The 6,287-nt window shown below is 33.3% G+C and overlaps 1 long non-coding RNA gene across 1 annotated transcript; it reads left to right on the top strand.

The window, feature by feature from the left end:
• Positions 1-598: 598 nt before the first annotated feature.
• LOC120195441 lies at positions 599-1,509 on the top strand. The gene is made up of 2 exons (XR_005523051.1): positions 599-891; positions 1,187-1,509. It is a non-coding gene; the product is annotated as an uncharacterized LOC120195441 (long non-coding RNA).
• Positions 1,510-6,287: the final 4,778 nt, after the last annotated feature.

Genomic DNA, 6,287 nt, shown 5'->3' with positions numbered 1-6,287 from the left:
TCACAGAAATACATATATAAATATGTCACATATTTGATATTATATAAAAATATTAATATACCATTAAAAGTAGTATATATAATTTTACTATACTCTATAAAAATAAAATAAGATGAAATAAAGACAAACAAAATAATACGGGGACTAAATTGAAACAAAAAAAACATACACGGTGTTATTGAAACATTTAACCTTAGCATTTCATTTAATAACTAATCATGGGTGATGAATAAAACGAATATGAAACAACATTATGAGGATTAATAGCATAAATATAGCAATTTCGAATGTAATACGAACATATTGACTAAAATGAAACAAATCTCAAATTATCAAACTCAAATCAAGCATTTGACTATAATATTTAAATAGCATATGGTGATAAAAATGTAAAAATGAAAATATTCAAGATTCAAAATTAACAATATTCCATTTCATTTAGGATTAGAACAAAAGGATACAAATGACGAATGACGGAAACTAAATTTACCCCCTAAAGTCTCAAAAACACGGGTGAGGGGAGTGATATATGACATTGTTTTGGGTTTGATATAAAGCCCTAAAAATGAGCCCTAACCCTTAAGACTTGTTCATTTTACTCTGGCTCTCTAAAAATATTGAGAGAAATCTCTCAAATCCTTTCTCCCCTCTCACCAAAGTATGACCTATCCTCACTGGAGCACCCAGCCGTCGCTTACAGTGTTCGAAGTTCATAACTCCTACCTTAAAATGCTTTCCTTTCTCTGCTAAATCCAAAAAACAAAACTATCAATCCACTAAAAATAACTCCCTCGCCTTAGATCTAAGGATTTCGAACGATTATCTTCGTTTCTTTATGGACGAAACTCCTTCTTCGGCGATGCTTAGGCTTTACGATGAACTTCTTGTAAGGTAAGACTTTTTCTTTCTCTTCTTTCTTTTCTTTTTCTTTCTCCTTTGAATCATTGTTTTTCCTCTATTTTTTTCTTGGTTGAAAATAGTTTCATCTCTTTATTATGCCTGCTGCATGTTATGTTTGATGGTGAGTTTTGGTGTTATCAAGAAAGTGTGTAGTAGGGCATGATTATACTATTTTCGGCGTTTGACAGTCTCACATTTTTCTCGGGGTTTTCTTTGCTTATCCGAATAAATTTTGGCTATAATATAATTTTTTTTGCTGATTTTGTTAACTGATTGATGTGTTGAGGGTCGGCTAAAATGACGGTGGTGGCACTGGGAGCAGATGACAGAAACCACGTCGGTGGTGATAGGAATAGACATTAGCGGCGGCGCGGCAAGCTTAGGGTTTCAGAAAACCTAGTCACCTTTCATCTGGGTCGTTGGGTCAAGCACAAATCCAACGACTGGAAAAATGCGGTGGCTGTGGAGATATGATGAAACCCTAGCTATGTTGGGTTGTTAAGTTGGGCCTTTTGTAGACTTGAGTTATATTTGGTCCTGTAATTAGTCTTTGGGCCATGCGGTGTAACCTATTAACACATAAAATAAAACATATAAAAAATCAGTATATACATTTAATTATCTAACATGTAACCTATTAATATACTACCACTAACCTAAAGCGTAATTACATTAACAATTACCAACTTTTAACAATTAAAATAAAAACATTTATAATTTAATAAACCATATAATATTATTAAATAAAAAATGTAAATAAATAAGAAACCCAGACAGAATGTAGTGTCTACACAGATCCTAGCTGACTGGGTCGATGCGATGCATAAAAAAACTCGACTAGGGTATTGCCACCTTGGAACTCGAGTGATTTAGTGATGATATGTGATTCCAATGAGAGGAAGGGTGGCTCTAATACAAGTTCCAGGGTTTTCCCTCGCTTTTTTAATTTCTTGTTCCAATCCGAGCTCCTTGATATGGGATTCAATGACCCACAGTTCACTTGGCAACGAGGAAACCTTTATCAGAGGCTTAATCAATGTGTTGGTAATAGAAGTTGGTTGGATAATTTTAATGCTTCAGAAGTTAACCATCTTACGAAAATGGGATCGGATCATAAGCTCATATGCATGTCTACCGAGAGGTCGAATTTGGGCTATAAAAATGCCATTTCCGTTTTGTCGATGCTTGGATTTATCATCCTGATTTTGAGAGGTTTTTCGTTAATTCTTGGAACAGTAAGGACCGCATATTCGATAAGCTTATATACCTTAAAGGTAAAAGCCACCAATGGAATAATGAGGTTTTTGGTCATATTGGGAAACGAAAGACTCTTATTAGCAAAAATACGGGGTATTGAAGTTGCTCTTGAGAAGTCTGATTCCTCCTTATTGGATCTTTATACGACTCTAAAAGAAAGTTTTGGATTTGGTCATTGAACAAGAAGAAAGCTTGGGGCACCAAAAATCTAGGAGTCGTTGGATTACGAAAGGGGATCATAATACAAAGTATTTTCATGCCACGGCTAGGAATTGATGAAGACGTAACAGTATTTGAATGCTACAATTGGAGGATGGTATGTGGTGTGATAACCAAGTTATGCTTAAGAACCACGTAGCTACCTCTTTCGCGAATCTGTTTTCTTTTGAAACAAGACATATTACGGGGCGAGATTTCATGGGTGGTTTTCTGCAATTCCCTAATGAAAGGTTGGATGTCTTAACTCGGACAACTTATATAGAGGAAGTTCGGAAAACTCTTTTCACAATTATCCATCCAAAGCTCTGGGATTTGATGGATTCCAGACTGGTTTTTTCCAAAGGAATTGGAGCACCCTAAGAGATAGTATCTTTCGATTTGTTTCGGATTTTTTTGACATTGGAGTTTTACCGGAGGATGCTAATAAAACTCTTCTGGTACTAATTCCTAAAGTCGAGGTTCCTTAGAAGATTTCACAATTCAGACCCATCAGTCTGTGCACGATTCCTTACAAAATTATTACCAAAATCCTGGTTAACCGTCTCAAGTCGTTGTTGCTATATTGGGTGTCTTAGAATCAAGTTAGTTTTGTTAGTTTTGTTCCTGGTAGGAACATTAACTGCAATAGCATTCTTGCCCAGTAAGTGATCCATTCTATGAACTGGAAAATATGGAGGAAATGGTGGATAACGATAAAGGTAGATCTAAATAAGGTTTATGATAGACTTGAGTGGGAATTTAGAGGAAACACTAGTGGAAGTGGGACTGCCTGCTAAGTTTATTTCTTGGATAATGAAGTGCGCGACCTCTATTTCCACACAGGTGAATTGGAGTGGTGAGGTTTCTGAGAGCTTCGTACCAACTAAAGGCATGCAGCAAGGGACCCCTTTCCCCTACAATTTTGTGCTTTTTATGGAGAGACTATCACATGATATCAATAGGTGAGTGGCTAATGGGGATTGGAAATAAATACCTCTCAAGAAATGGCCCGGGCATATCTCATATATTTTTTGCGGATAATTTGGTCATGTTTTCCGAGGTTTTCATGGATCAAGTTGTTGTGATAAAAGATATTATTGAACATTCTTGTGCTTGTTCTGTTCATCGGTTCATTATATCCAAGACTCAGATTTATTTTTCAAAAAATTGTGAGGCTGACTGATATGTGCTTAATTTAGTTAATATTTTTCTTTTAAATGGGGTTTGGAAATAAATACACCTCTCAAGAAATGGCCCGGACATATCTCATATATTTTTTGCGGATAATTTGGTCATGTTTTCCGAGGTTTTCATGGATCAAGTTGTGATAAAAGATATTATTGAACATTCTTGTGCTTGTTCTGTTCATTGATTCATTATATCCAAGACTCGTATTTATTTTTCAAAAAATTGTGAGGCTGACTGATATGTGCTTAATTTAGTTAATATTTTGCTTTTAAATTACTCCTTAATTATTGGTTTTTGTGGCTTAATTGTTCGTTTTCATTCATTTTCTGTGCAGGACATCAGATTCTGGAAATTGCACTAAAAAAACAAAATTCTGCAGTTTTTAATTTTCGGAATCAAAGCTGGACTAGTGGGCATGAATTAGGACATGAAACATCCGACGAGGCAATGACATCAGCATCTTCTATAAGATCCAATCAACGTTTCTAGAAGAACAAATGAATTGGCCGCACGTTTCTGGAATACGATTTTGGATTGAACTCAAATTTAGGATAATATTTTAAACATTATATTTTATCTTTATATTTTAGTTTAAATATATTTTAGTTTAAATAGATGTTAGTATTTCAATTAGGATTTATGATATTATTTTAAATACTATTTTAGTTTATCTTTGTTTTAGGTATTTTAGTTTAAATAGTTTTAAGTGTTTTTATTAGGATAAAAGATATTATTTTAGGAATTATCTTTAGCTTATTTTTAGGAATTTGAAGGCTATAAATACCCTCTAAGGGTGAGTCTAGAAACACATCTCTCTCATATGATAATTAAATCTTCTTTTTCTCTCTAGCTTTCTCTATATTTTCGCATACCCCTTTATTTTTCTTTAAATTTCATTTTCAACAAACATCTGACGAGGCAATGACATCAACATCTTCTATAAGATCCAATCAACGTTTCTAGAAGAACAAATGAATTGGCCGCATGTTTCTGGAATACGATTTTGGATTGAACTTAAATTTATGATAATATTTTAAACATTATATTTTATCTTTATATTTTAGTTTAAATAGATGTTAGAATTTCAATTAGGATTTAGGATATTATTTTAAATACTATTTTAGTTTATCTTTGTTTTAGGTATTTTAGTTTAAATAGTTTTAAGTTTTTTTATTAGGATAAAAGATATTATTTTAGGAATTATCTTTAGCTTATTTTTAGGAATTTGAAGGCTATAAATACCCTCTAAGGGTGAGCCTAGAAACACATCTCTCTCATATGATAATTAAATCTTTTTTTTCTCTCTAGCTTTCTCTATATTTTCGCATACCCCTTTATTTTTCTTTAAATTTCGTTTTCAACAATTTCTAAGTACGACTTTGGTCATGCTTAGCTAATTTTCTTTCAAGCCAAAGACTAAAGTGAAGGCTCAATTCCAAACGTGAGAATTGTAAGGTACTTAAATAGCTTCAAATTTTTCTCTCTGTTTTCTAAGCTTACTTTTCAAATCAAAACGATTTAGACATTGGTTTGGATATTGTTATGGTTAACGTTTGAAGAAGAATTTTCTTATTGAAGCATATTCAACTTCCCGAGAACACATTTAGCAAAATTGTTTGCTAAGAGGAAACTGAGATTGGAATCAGTTATTGTTGAAACAACACAATCCGAGTTGGCAGCGAAGAATTGTCCTTTTAAGCCGACGTTAATCTTGAAGTAAAAATCTGTTTCGATGATCCGAGGAATTTGAGGCAAAGCTGAAGTCTGAGGCTGCTTTCACAATAAGTATTTTTATCCCAATTTAGTTATTTTATTTATATGTTTATTTAATTTTCGTTTCATTATACTTCTTTAAATAATTAAAAGCCCCATTTTATCTTTATTACTATTTTTAATTCATTATTCATTATTTATTTCGTTTTATTTATAATTATTAATTTTATTATACCTTTTCAACTTTACTTGTAGTTATATCTTTTCCTAAAATCAAGAAACATATTTACTAAATCACAAAAACCATAGTCCCTGAGGATCGACCCTGCTTCTCTATACTACATTTTCCTTTCTATTTAATTAAGAAGACATAATTATTTTAATAACAAAATGATGGTTATCAAATTGGCGCCGTTGCCGGGGACTTACGATAAAGTAATGATTTATTTTTCTAGTTTTTTATTTATGACCAGAAGAAACCCAGGTGAATTAGTAGATCCAGATCCGAAGATCGAAGCACGAGCACGAAGAATCCACGCACAAACGCTACGAGAAAAAAGAAAAAGACAATAAGAATAAGAGCTGAGATCAGAGACAGAATCAAACCCGGAAACAAACTCTGAAGCAAACACATACAACGAAAATCAAATCCTAATGGCAGAAGAAGAATAAACAATCCAAGAACTAGCCACAACACCTGTCACTCAGACGCCATTATGCATTAATTTTCCTAGTGGCAGGACTCCGTTTCAATTAAAGAAGTGACTCATTCATCTTCTTCCCACTTTCCACGGCTTTCCCACTGAAGATCCGTACAAACACTTGTTGGAATTCCACATGGTTTGCACTAGCATGAAACCAGAGGGAGTTACAGAAGATCAAATTAAATTGAGAGTTTTCTTTTTCTCTTTAGCCAACTTGGCTAAAGATTGATTATTTTATTTACCTCCAAATTCAGTTAATTCATGGGTTGACATAAATCAAAATTTTCTTAACAGGTTCTTTCCAGCGGCTAAAGCAAGCGAGTTACT

This window comes from Hibiscus syriacus, unplaced genomic scaffold (genome assembly GCF_006381635.1).
Source record: "Hibiscus syriacus cultivar Baekdansim isolate YM2019G1 unplaced genomic scaffold, ASM638163v2 tig00117012_pilon, whole genome shotgun sequence".
In the NCBI taxonomy this organism is placed as follows: Eukaryota; Viridiplantae; Streptophyta; class Magnoliopsida; order Malvales; family Malvaceae; genus Hibiscus; species Hibiscus syriacus.
The sequence above is the reverse complement of the archived record's forward strand: the minus strand, read 5'-3'. Positions and strand labels throughout refer to the sequence as shown.